Genomic DNA, 14,143 nt, shown 5'->3' with positions numbered 1-14,143 from the left:
TATTCATAATAAATATATGGATAAAAAAAGAAGTTTAAAAAAATCTTTTCAATATGGTTCCAGTTAAAAAAAATATGGAGATAAAGGAATATGAAAAATTTTATCAGTAATTGTTTTGGATACTGAGATTAAATGTGAATTTTCTTTTCTTTCTTCTTGCCTGTATTTTGCAAACACTAACGTCTTCTGCATGAATATGGCACCCGGAGTTGCCACACAGAGAAAAGATTGACGTATAAACCATGCTTTAATTTTATAATTAGAAAATATAAACTGTATTCACAAAAGAAGGAGAAAGAGAAAGACAAGGAAGATAAGATGGCATAGTGACATGTTATTTTGTAATGATCAGAAAAAGTATTCTGTTTAGCAAAGGGGTAGAGTAAATTTATAGCGTAAATTAATCTCTACTTATCCACTCATTCATCATACATTTCAGACCACTTACCACATACCACTCACTGTAATTAGCTCTTTTCCTGTAAAGAGTAAATAACCAGTCAACAGATAAGACGCAGAAGCAATTGGAAATAACCAAGAACCCAAATTAGAGTTTACTTTTCTATGTAGATTGTAACCTACTCTAAACTTAGATATAGAAATGTGAAAAGACTTTGTAAATTGTATATCACTCAAATGTAAGATCTGATTATGAATAATAGCACACCCAATGGTGTCCTATTCAAGTATTAACAATAATAACTGTGTCAGGTGTGAAACAAGATTCACATCTGGGTGGTATAAACGGTTAATGCAGTAGGCTGCTAACCAAAACGTTGGAGGTTCAAGTACTCCCAGAGGCGGTTTGGAAGAAAGACTTGGGGATATGCTTCCGAAAAATCAGCCATTGATTTTTATAGAGCACAGTTCTACTCTGACACACGTGGGATCACCATGAGTGAGAACTGACTGGAAGGCAACTGATTAAGGTCGAAAACATCTAAGTTTTAATGACAACGTTTACATTTAACTTCCCGTTTGTATATCAGGACACAGCCTATTATTCTGTTCTAAAGTAAATGTAAGTGTGACGTAACTTGGATAAAAATGAAAATAAAAAAGGTAAATCACACAAATGTTCTGAATCTTAAAATAATTTTATTTTACATTTTAATATGCTGATTTTCTGTGATGATTGAAAACACTGATCTGGTATTATCTGCCAACCTTTCAGTTAGTGTCTGAGCACTTAACCGTTTTTGCCATTCAAGGACTCCTTATAAAGAGAATAAAGGGACTTATATGAATAGAACAAAAGAAATGATTGGGCTTGGAGAGCAGACATGTCTCTGGCTTAGAAATATTTTCTATACATGAAATGGAAAAAAATGATTCTTCAGTCCACTTGCTTTGAAAAGTAGAGTGACGTGTGATTTAACTAATTTCAATCTTGTCTAACAAAGCAGTATATTCCGATATGAAATTATGGCCAGCGCCATACATCAATATAAAAATTAGTAAATGATATAAAGTACTAAAAGTGAGGAATGAAACTTTATTTCAGATTCTCGGTATAACATGCCTCCTTTCTAAAAGTAAATTCATGTTTAAGGAGAGACAGATGCAGCATACCAGGCTGAAGCCTACCTAAGATGAAAAACCCAATTTGCTGAGAATATTAAATTTAAACAATTGATGTATATGAAGGAATAGAAGAGAAAAAGATCGAAACCAAAATCAAATTGAATTTTTCAAACTCGAGTCATGTCATTTTTTCCCCACTGTTTCCTCACTTAGCATGCTTATATGACTTCCTGAAGATAAGAATGCATTTGATATTTCCAAATTGTTTTGGAAACTGAAATTTGCTAATGTAATAGTTTCCAGAATGTTAACAGGCTTTGAATCGCATCAAATTCAAACCATGGAAACTGAATGTACTACCTTAGGCGGGTCTGTGTATTTAATTACCCACTGGAGGTGATGCCTTTAGCAGAAACTCTGAAGGCTTCTGCAAAAATAAAACTTTTAGAGTTGCCACTCACAGAAGGAATGGACTTCTAACTCATTCAGCTGGTTTCAGCTGGCTGCATGTTGTCTGGAGGCTGCCTGGGGCCTAGCATAGACCTCCAAGCAAGTTCTATGCCTCCACATTAGTGTCAAAGACATTTCCTCTGAGGTAGCCTGGCAGGTTTCCAGCCTCCAGACATACACATTTCAGACCGGGACCTGTACCAATACTTAACTGATAAATGGTAAGTCCATTCTTTGGAGAATTCTAATTTGGTATTCTTTCCAACAATGGGAGCCCTGGTGGCTCAGTGGTTAAGAGCTCAGCTGCTAACCAAAAGGTCGGCAGTTCAAATCCACCAGCTGCTCCTTGGAAACCCTATGAGGCAGTTCTACTCTGTCCTATAGGGTTGCTATGAGTCAGAATTAGCTCGAGAACAGTATCTCACAAACATTCCCTAGCACATAGTAGAAGGCTTACAAGGGATTACTGAATGGAATTAAACAAAGAGTTTATGCAATCATAACATATTAAAAAAAAAAAGGCAGGACTTAAGGTATAGTATAGGTATCTTCTTGGGAATTCTGTATAAACTTGTTAGTTGCTTCAGGGTTAACCTCCAACTCATGGTGAAACCATACACAACTAAAAAAAAAAAAAAAGAGTCCCCATATTAGTCTGAAAGTTCCATTGAAACCTTTTAGTATCACAGCAACACGGAAAGCCTCCACTGACATTGGCCAGGACTCGAAGCCCAAACTTTCACATGGAAGGTGAGACTCCCACCACTGAACCACCGCTGCCCCCTCTGTGTAAGCCAGGCCTCAGAAAATGGAAGGTTTGTGTTTGCATGGAAAAGGGTTTTCCTTTATGTACTCTGTAGAGCCTGACTGAAAACACAAGTTACTCAAAGCCCCCTTGTCTTAAATCTCTGAATTTATACATTCAATAAAAGTTAATTTTACTTAATATATTACACAGAAACACATGGTTCAGAAGCTACTTGCTTATTTTTGGAAAGAGAAGAGACTTAATTAGATTGCGGTCCAGAAACCCAATATGACTTCAATGTTTATTAGTTTGAATAAATGTACCCCGTTTTTACACAAATAACACACGTCCTACACTTTTCACCAATCATTCCCACCCTCTCCCACTCCAAGTATTTTCATAAGTGAGCTCTGCCACATTTTTTCACATGTTGCTGTTACATGTAGCTTTTGTGTTTTGTTTTCAGCTTGGGATGGTTGTTTTAAAGTCACCATTTTTACTGTTTAACGCTTTACTCTGTTGGTGAAAAATTAGTATAGTGTTCTTATGAAAATACCTGCGTGGGGGGAGAGGGTGCAGTTGGCAAAAAAAGTAGAATGCACGTTATTTGTATAAAAATGCAGTAATTTCTGAAAAATCGACAAATTTGTATTGCAAGCTGTAATTTTAAGACTAAAGTATAATTAAACATAAGTAAAATTAATGAAAAAAAATTATGATCTATGATGCTGTGAGGAGCCCTGGTGGCATAGTGGTTAAACGTTTGGTTGCTAACCAAAAGGTCAGCAATTAGAATCCACCAGCCACTCCTTGGAAACCCTATGGGATAGTTCTACTCTGTCCTATAGGGCCTCTGTGAGTCAGAATCGACTAGACAGCAACTGTTTGGTTTGGTCTTTCGATGCTGTCAGTCATTAAAAATATGTATTCATCATTTCAAAATCTATTTTTCTTCTTCTGCACAAAATAACATGAACAGACAGAAAAGAACCTGCCTGAACTTACATCTTTTATGAAAAAGCGGGTGAGACCATTAAATTCTCTGCCCTGTGGACAGCTGCTATGCAAATGACCCTTTATCCTGCCTTTCCAGAAAAGTTTAATGTAAGGTCAGGTAAAAACTGACTTAAAAATAAAAAGGCCAAAAGAATTGTAAAAATGTTGATGACGTCATAAAAGAGATCATTTTAGCTTTGGCTTACCGCATACACAGTCCTGCTCCAACTAAAACATCTGCCTGTCACTCCATAAACGTCCCTACACTTCTCTTCCCTTTATGAGCAAGAAAAAAGAAAAAAAATGGAGCTTTAGGGGACTTTTCACAGCCAGCAGCTGTTCGGCTGCCAGATACTTCATCTGGAGGAGAATGCGTTATTCACATGGGGGAAAAAAATTCGTCGGCAACGAGTTATTGTTTAATTTGTAAGTTTCTTAATTTAAAGTACACCAATGCTTTGCATAAAGACATTTGAGTGCTGTGAATATGGAGAAAAGACATTGGACTGAATCCCCTAACTGCGACTGAAAACCAGCATACTGTTATCAGAAGAAATACCTGAGACTGTATTTAATCATGTTTAATCCATAGTTTGAATGAGTCCTTTTGAGGAGTTTAATACCAGGTAAAGGGGCACTTCAAGAGAACTTAGATTCATTTTATTCTCCTGAGGTGACTCTACCTGAGGCTGCCATGAATCATAACGGTTTTCCTTGTAATGTTATAATTTCCTGAACACAGAATCCATTCTTTTAAAATACCTGCATTTCTTAAAATAAATGTGTTAGAACAGGGAAACATCTGCCTTAGAAAAAAAAATAAAATTGAGAACTGGCACTATAAGAGTATCTTGAAGAAGGATGGCCCCAGGGTCAAAATGTAGCGAGGAGAGCTACTTTTAAAATGATACACTTCAAGGTTATGTTGAAGGGGAATATAAAAGCTGTAAGACATTGTATTTACTTTGATATCCCCCACGCTGAGAGTCAAAGCTATTTCCTCCAACCCTTTTACTTTGAAAAGAAGCTTTGTATGGCAACTCTAATATCAATATAGTATTTCAAGAGACACAGTTTTACCTCTGCAGAGCCTAAAGTTGTTCAGTTAGAAAGGAGTTCCTTCAAGAAACAAAGAGAGAAGGGTGACTCAGCACTCGCTGTTCTGCTCCTGTCTCATAGCCTTTCATCTCTTTCTCTCTCTTTTTTTCTTTCCTACCACTCAAGAGGAAACCCTGATGGCATAGTGGTTAAGTGCTACAGCTGCTAACCAAAAGGTCGGCAGTTTGAATCCGCCGGGTGCTCCTTGGAAACCCTATGGAGCAGTTCTACTCTGTCCTATAGGGTCGCTATGAGTCGGAATCGACCCGGTGGCAGTGGGTTTGGTTGTATTTGGTTACCATTCACGAGACTAGTATATGAATCACAGCATCTGCCACCTCCTTTTTCTTCTTTTTGGATCCCAAGTCATATATGCCCCTCACTCAAGATGTCAATTGATTTTCCTGAAGTTTTTGTACTACAAGCTCTGGTGGCACAGCTCGGCTGCTAACCAAAAGGTCTGTGGTTTGCACTCACCTGCTCTGCCAGAAAGACATGGCAGTCTGCTTTCCTAAACATTAAAGGCTTGGAAACCCCATGGAACAGTTCTACTCTGTCCTACAGAGCCTCTCTAGGAGTTGGAATTGACTTGATGGCAGTGGGTACATGCCAGATACTGAAGCCAAATGGAACTTCTTATCGGTCCCCCCCACTCAAGTCCTCAACTTTCCTTCTACTACACCTCTACACACACCCCACCTTCAGCCTGGAATACCCTTTCCTTGCCTTTTTCCATCCTTCTCCCAATCTTCTCTTTGCCAGAACCTGGGTCAAACAACTCCCTTTCCATGCTTCTCTTTATCCTCACAACTAGAAATCTCACCGTCCTCTGATTTCCCAGAGCAGTTTATGGGTGCTTCTTTAATGAGACAAAACATTATACGATATATTATACCTAGATATGTGCATAAATTGCAAGCAGCTTGAGTATAGAATTTGTATCTGACTCATCTTCCCCAAGCAGCTAGCACAATATCTTGCATGTAAAAGATGCCAAATAAAAAAGCAAATAACTCTATGTGTCAATGAATAGAATGAGGTTTGAGAAAAACTTTGAAAGAAAGACAGGCTTGAACAGGAGCTGAGAAGGAATTTTTTTTTTTTTTTTTTTGATAAGTGACTTATTAAACTTCACGCCTTGTTCCTGAGCTAAGGATTAAACAAATACTCGAGAAGATAAAGCTACCTCTTTACTTTATTGGTGAAATAGAGTTGTTTCCTAGGAAAATATATGTACAACTTCAAGAGAAACCATCCCAAGTACCAAGCCAGCCAAGGGAAATTTAACAAATACTTAAAAAATCAAATAACCTCCATAACTTGCCATGATCCTTCTCCTTGGCACAGCAATGAAAGAAAACGTGTTCAAGTAGTCTGCCATGTTTTTCTTATCTACTCTACGTAGTTCCAACCAGATATGTTATCTTCTACTCTTTATAGCTGGATCATCTTTGTCCAAAGCAGAAGTGCTCTGGTTAGAATGTTACTATTGGAGACATACAACCTTTAAAGAAAATGCCGTTATTACCTTTCAGAATCATCAGACTGATGGGTGAACATTGCCAGTTTCTCTTCGTATTTCTCCTTTTTCTTTGTGAGCTGTTCACATGGAATCTAGAAGAAAAAAAAATAAAAAGGACATGAGGCTCAGGCATGTCTCCAGGGAAAAGAACCACGTCAGTCACTGGAGGAGAAACCACCTGTTAACTGTATTTTTCATCAAAAGCCATGTTTTTATTCTCATGTCTTGTTTTCAACCCTGCCAGTTAGAAGACAGACCACAATCTTGCCTTCTGCCTAGTTTCAATCAAAGGTAAAACACTGGGCGTAAACACAGACTCAATCTTTCACCTGAGGAAGAGTCCTATGACAGGGAGAAATTGTCCAGAAGCAAGTAAAGGAAAGCTGGACATTCCAACACACAAGGTATAAACTGTTCGAGTTGTCAGACTGACATGTTTGTAATTCAATTAGCCACGGTCTAGAAATGAGTTCTCCAGGAGGAGTGCCCAACGGCACCAGGAGCTTTCTTTTCAGAACACTATTCTTCACAGCTGTTACTCCAATCGGAGTTAGTGATTATTTCCCTACATTTCAGAGTAACAAGGAAACAGGTCACGTGACAATTAAAACAGGAGGAAATAGTAAAAAGAAGTGCATAAGACACCACATTTTTTCATTTCCCAATTTCTTTCTGTGTAATATTAATTGCAACTTAAGCAACAAACTGTGATCAAATAACACCAACTTCAGAGTACCTTGTCTGGGCTTAGAGTAGAATTCTGAGATCGAAACTCTTGAAGACTTGTGTATGTTTTAAAAGCCAATTCCTCCAGGCAGTTAACACATTTTAACTGCATCTGGAAACCACTAATTGCTGTGATCCCATTAGAAAGTTGAGGCAGTTCATTTCTGCCAGGAACATGAAGCCAGTTTGTCTGAGTTTTATGAGTTTCTGCTTAAAAGTAACAACAACTCTCCCCTCCCCCCGAAAAAAAAAATTTCTCTGTTAAAATGCTCCAAGAAGGATTTGTTTAAACTCTTGGCAAGCTGTCTGTATATAGTGTGGGAGGGTAGCTTTTTTATTTTGTTTTGTTTTGTTTTCAGCTTGTGACAGCTGTTTAAAAGTCATCTGTTACCACCATGGTAGTCAGTTGATAGATGAAAGAAATGCCTTTCAGGATTGTTGTAGGAATGGGACCACCAACTACTACAGCTATCTTTTAATTATGCAAATTAGAGAAGAGCCATAGCTTTGTTTTGTGGCACTCTCTGGAAATACTAGAGAATTCTGCCCCTGCACTGGAGACACAAGGCAGTGACAGGCTTCCCTATAAAGGGTGACTTGGAATAAGTGTCTGTACTATAATTTGTGGAATATGAGGTTTTTAATTTAATTAATAAATTCAGTGAAATATTCTTATGGTAAAGTTTTTAAAAATGCTTTTTATTACTTTTAAAAAATGGTAGACTTCCCAGTAGGTCTGATATGACACATGGAATCTAGGAGTAGCAGCCAATCATAGAACTTGAGACCTGAGAGAATACTCTCAGAGTTCTAACACCCTGGTTTTACAAGAGAGGAAATGGAAGGCTAGAAAGAACAATCATGTGGCTAATTAATGGCTGGCCATGGTCTGACTCTCAGCCACGATTTTGACTCCCAGTCCATGATTTTCTATTGTTGCTCCATAATTGAATATTATACAGATGATGAGATTTTCAGTTTGAAAAAAGTGTGATCTAATTTTAATACTAAGATTTTTTAAAGCAAGGTATACAATTTTTGTAATCCAAATGAAACCTCATATCCATGTATTTCTTAGGCAAAAAAAACAAAATTTTTTTTTTTTTTTTAACTCTGGAGGTAAACAAGACGGGACAATGTGGAACGGGACATTTCCAGACTTAAAATTTTATACCTCTGAGGCACTGGTAACAGAAAAAATCAGGGATTGTCTCAAAGGTATTAGTTTACTGAACACTGGATTTCCTTTCTAAATAGTCTTTTGATAGATTGTGATTTTACACTTATTACTGTATCCAAGAAATCAAAATAGCAGCTAGTGATAATCAGAAAAGTCAGTATCTCAGGAATAATTATAATTCCCAGTGGTTTATTCATTTCCACTGGAATTCTTTTTATTTCCACAAATAACCATGTTTGCCCAACAGAAAAGTAACAAAGGCGGTAATCAGAAAAAGGTACTCAGCAATTAAAAGGCTTCTTTTGCAAGTGGAAGCAAATAAATAAATTTAAGCAAACCACCGTCTTAATACCATTGTCTTATTATTATTATTTTTTGAACAGCTTCAGAAGTCTTCTAAAACCAAAACCAAACCCGTTGCCATTGAGTCAGTTCCGACTCATGGTTACCCCATGTACTATAGGGTAGGACTGCTCCGTAGGATTTTCTTGGCTATAATATTTACCAGAAGCAGATCACCAGGCCTTCCTTCCACAGTGCCACAGCCATGGGTGAGTTCAAAGCACCAACTTTTAGGTTAGTAGTTGAGTGCAAACTGCTTGTGCCACCCAGGGACCTCAGAAGTCTCATAGGACTTAGTAAACATTTTTATGCTTCTATAAACTTTATCTCTACCTATTATAAGTCAAGGTGACATTACAACATAAAATTAGGAATTCTGCTGAAGTACTCTTTCCACCTATCTGTCAGCTTGTCCTGCTATGGCAGTTTGCATGTTGCTATGATGCTGGAAGCTATACCACTGGTAATTCAAATACTGGCAGGATCACCCATAATGGACAGGTTTCAGAGGATCTTCTAGGCTAACACAGATAGGAAGACAGACCTGGTGATCTACTTCTGAAAATTAGCCAACGGAAGCCTTATAAATAACAACAGAATATTATTAAATGTAGTGCTGGAATATATGTCTTCTAGGTTGGAAGGCACTCAAAATACACAATGGCTGCAACGATGTACTCAGACACACCAAGGATCGTGAAGGTGGTGCAGGACAGGGCAATGATTTGCCTGTTGTCCATGGAGTCTCAACGAGTTGGTGCCAACTTGATGGCAACGAACAACTCTTTCCTATGGTTTTTCACTGAGCAAAAGTACAAAATCAGTCTTGCTGGGGAGGGCATAATCTTTCTAAATTTTTATTGACTACTGTGGAGACACGCAAATGGACAAAGTACCTGATACAACAAACCAGGTGAATGCTGTGCAGCCAGCACTGCCAATTCCCGCGGCATACTACGGTTGTCTTGGATTGTAGTTCGTTAATTTCCTATAAAAGGTGATTCAAAACATGTTTACCTTGCTAAACATTTTAAATATTTGAGCACCCATTGCTGTCGAATTGATTCTGACTCATAGGCCAGAGTAGAACTGCCCCATAAGATTTTCAAGGCTATAACTTTTATGGAAGCAGACTGCCACATCTTTCGGTTGGTTTGAACAGCCAACTTTTCACTTAGCAGCTGAGTGCTTAACCGCTGTACCATCAGGCCTCTTTAAATATTTGAAACAGATCCTAAGTAGGACAACCAAGTTAGACATAGAACTAAGTGGATTCCCATAAAGGCAAATTGCATTTGAATTCTAAACAGTGGGGGTAAAGGAAAGAATAGGGTACCAGACCCTTTCACCTTAACCTTTGATCGTTCAAGGTGGATTTCTTAGGTATTTCATCTTGAACATACTTAAAGTGTAACTATTCAAGTTTTTAATGATTGATTGTGAAGCACAGTGTCTACGTACTATACTACTATTTCTGTTAGCTTTTAGATAAAAGTCAACAAATCGTTGCTTTCTCTCATGCCTGTGGCATTTATCTTTTACCCTGTTCGTGTATATGATCCATGGGACACAGAATTTGTCGTTAAAAGAGGCATAACCATAATGCAAGTATTCTATTCCAACAAAGCTACTATGGATTAAATACTAAGATCGTCTTCTGAAATTGCTTCTAGAATCTATGGTACATTCTTCTGAAAAATTTTTGAAGAAGACAAACTATCAGGTTAAATTTCGACAAATAAGATGAAAAAAGTCAAGCTAAGTTGTATCAGTGGTTTTAGAATATCTTAGGGTGAAAATTAATAGAGCTGGCTGCCTTCCCTTGCTTGTAAACTGCTTATTTAGGTTCCTTTTCTTTGCAAGCACTGAAGCACAGTAGCACAGCCTTAGAAGCCAGATGGCCCAAGTCCAATCTCTGCTCCGTTAGTGGCTGTTCACCTGGAAGGATTATAACCTTTCTGTGCCTCTATTCCTCTTTTATAAAATGCCTGTCTCATACGGCTGTTATGTGGCTTAAATAGGTTGATATTTTTTTTTATACGTAAGATTCAAAGAGCAATGCCTGGCATGTAGCTACCACACTATAGTTATTCGTGGGTGTCATTTTAGTTGAGTCTTAGTTGTGATCACTTCACCAACCTGACTCATGGTGGGAGGGGTCATATTGGAAGACCTTGGTATATGGGGGATTGATACAGATTATTTCTAAGGTCTATTTTGACTCTGAAATTCTACGTTTCTAAGACTCCAAGTATAGCAATTGGTGTTTTCCTTCAAAGAACTCATCATCCTACTGAGAAAATAGGACGACAAGTTCCCAAAAGGCCAGAAATCAGGCGCGTCTTATTTTCATGTCCCCAGGACCCAGCACAGAACCTGGCTCACAGTGAGGACCTAATATTTCAAGACCAGAAGAATGGAAGAAAGATACCTACCTGCATAAATAGCCAATGAGAAATGAAAAATAAGTGGCATTGACAATAACTAAGAGTCCGAGGTTGATAGGAATTACTATGACCAACAGTATTTACAGCAAATGCTATGACCAACAGCAGTTGCTCAATTTTTTTTCTCCAGTAGATTACTCACATTGTTGTGTTTTTGCCTTTTTATATCAAGGAAATTTAAGACCAAGAGAGTTTAAAATTTTACTGAAAGTTGTTTTAAAACTTTGATTTTCTGGGGAATCTAGTATAAACCACACAAAATTTCTGAGAAACAAGAGATTGACAATCCAGACTACGGAATTAAGATTTATCTAACTGGCTGACAAAGGAGCCCTGTTGGTGCAGTGGTTAAGCATTTGGCTGCTAACTAAAGGTTGGCAGTTCAAACCCACCAACCACTTCTGTAAAGATTACAGCCTTGGAAACCCTATAGAGCAGTTTTACTCTGTCCTATAGGGCCACTATGAGTTGGAATTGACTCAATGGCAGCAAGTTTATTGGTTGACAGTACCTGCTAAATAAAAAGCAAACACACTTCTTTATTTCCATCGTTAGTTATTTTCTTCTTCCCCTTCCACTCTTCCTCTTCTTTCTAAGGAGTTCCTGAATACTGTTAAAGAAGCAGCTGTTGCTTTGTGTTTAACTTAAGCAAAAGATGTCCTGGATTCTTGGATGAATTTCAGTACATCACTGAAGATCATAAGCTGTTTGATTGTTTCAGCAGAAGTTTACACAATCCACAGTTCCAAAACAACCTAACGTTAAAGGATAAACTTACTTTTGGAAGTAAACCAGATTTTGTGAGCTTTTCACCATTCATGGTGACAGCTTTTAATACACTTGAATTTCTAAATTAGGTTCAAGGGCTAAGGTGTATTACTAGTCACAGTCAAACTGCAAAAATAGGTTTTACAGACCTTGAGAGCATCATGTTAAAACTTGTCAAAGGATTCTTCATTGTGCAAGGTTGTTATGTTGGTAAAGTCTGTGTTATAGCATTGGAACGTGTCAACATATAAGTGCAATCAAAGGCATGAAGTCTTTACTTAAAACAGAAAAAAACTAGAAGCTTACAAATGATTTTTATCTATACAAAATGTGCTTCCCTCTGGGGCATCCAATTTAAAACTCATAATAGTTGCTTAGAAACTCTGCTTCATTCCAGTCTCTGCCTTTACTAAATTCAAAATAAAATGTTAACCAGTTTCAATGCATTTGGTATGAAATGTCCAGGAAAAGTCCTAAACCATCACGATAAATTATTGTCCTTATATCCATATCCACCACCTGTCTGCCAGTTTGTCCTCTATGGTGGCTTGCATGTTGTGACAATCCTGGAAGCTATACCACTGGTATTTCAGATACCAAAAGAGTCACACATGGTGGACAGGTTTCAGCAGACCTTCCAGACTAAGATGGACTAGGAAAAAAGGCCTGGTAGTCTACACCCGAAAATTAGACAATAAAAACCTTATGAATCACAACAGAACATTGTCCGACTCACTTGCTTCGGACATGTCATCAGGAAAGACGAGTCTCTGGGAAACGACATCATTATTTGGGGAAGTAGAGGGCCCATGAGGGTGTGGCAGAACTTCTGTGAGATGGACTGGCACAATAAACTGCAACAATTAACTTGAACATGATGGGGATTGTGAGGATGACACAGAACCAGGCAACGTTGTATTCAGTCACAGTCTACTCAAAAACAGCTAACAATAACATATTATATGTATGATAAATAATAAAGATTTTATATGATTCTATACACATATTTATGTATGTAAAAAGGAGCCCTGGTAGCACAATGGTTAAGCACTTGGTGCTAACTAAAAGGTCCGTGGTTCGAACCCACCAGCAGCTCCGAGCAAGAAAAGACCTGAGGATCTGCTCCCGTAAAGGCTACCTCTTTGAAAACCCTATGGGGCAGTTCTACTCTGTCCTGTAGGGTCACTATGACTCAGAATTGACATCACGGCACGCAACTACAACATATATAAAGGTACTTAAACTGATTTCTTTGGAAAATGGCATTTTGGCTTGTAAAAATACCTAAAGAGTTTTCTTATTCATCACACAAGAGACCTATGATAGCTAATTAATTTAAAAAATGGTTAAAACTGGGACTCATGATAACAATACATTAATGCCATATTAATTTAACTTAAAATACAGAAGTAGACATGATTTGCCAACCCTTCTTTCTCAAATAGGATCTACTGATAGTGCTCCATGTGAGCCTTGTGACCCATAATGAATCTTCTGTGAGTTTGAGTTTCAGTTTCTTTATGGAAAACAAAACAAAACAAAAAAAAAAACCCATTGCCATCTAGTCAATTCCAACTCATAGCAACCCTAGAGGACAGAGCAGAACTGCCCATAGGGCTTCCAAGGAGCAGCTGGTGGATTTGAACTACGAACCTTTTAGTTAGCAGCTGAGCTCTTAACCACTGCCCCACCAGAGCTCTGTGAGTTCTAGTTTCAGTTGCCATATAAAGGAGCAATAATTTTAATAATTTATACAGTAGGATGAAAACAGAATGCATTTAGATTTTTATCATATTTTTCCAATCTTTTATATTTCCCTCACCCGCACCCAAAACATGACATGTCTGTCGCCGATATATGGATAATAATGCATAGTATCTTGAGATCCTTTCTACTGTTGATAAGGAAAAAATGTGAAGAAGAAAAAGCACTAGATTAGAAATCAGAAGCTCTTTTTGTTTTTATTGATTCTTCTCTGGTCCCAGTTTGTAAATTAACAAAAATTAATTGCTCTGGACTTCGGTGTTTCTCTGAAGAATCAAAGTCTGACAGAACCATCTCTAACATCCCTGAAGAGTCCCTGAGTGACACAAATGGTTAAGTGCTCCACTACTGACCCAAAGGCTGGAGCCTGGAACACATCCAGAGGTGCCTCAGAAAAGGGCCTGGCGATCTGCTTCTGAACAGTCACAGTCCTGAAAATCCTGCGGAACACAGTTTTACTCTGCAACATGTAGGGTCACCGTAAGCTGGAATCAAGTTAACAGCAATTTTTTCTTCTGTTTTTAAATGTCCCTTGAAGTCTAAAATTCTATAACTATCACTGTCAAATATTTCCTATC

General features: G+C 37.9%; 1 long non-coding RNA gene across 1 annotated transcript in view; it reads right to left on the bottom strand.

Moving 5' to 3' along the window:
• Nucleotides 1–14,143, bottom strand: part of LOC111750798 (uncharacterized) — a 60,910-nt gene that overhangs the window by 37,869 nt on the left and 8,898 nt on the right. Inside the window, exon 2 of the long non-coding RNA XR_002785854.2 lies at nt 6,345–6,430. This is a non-coding gene — a long non-coding RNA (uncharacterized LOC111750798). The remainder of the gene's footprint in view (nt 1–6,344; nt 6,431–14,143) is intronic.

Source organism: Loxodonta africana, chromosome 5 (genome assembly GCF_030014295.1).
Source record: "Loxodonta africana isolate mLoxAfr1 chromosome 5, mLoxAfr1.hap2, whole genome shotgun sequence".
In the NCBI taxonomy this organism is placed as follows: Eukaryota; Metazoa; Chordata; class Mammalia; order Proboscidea; family Elephantidae; genus Loxodonta; species Loxodonta africana.
This window is presented reverse-complemented; position numbering and strand designations above follow the sequence as displayed.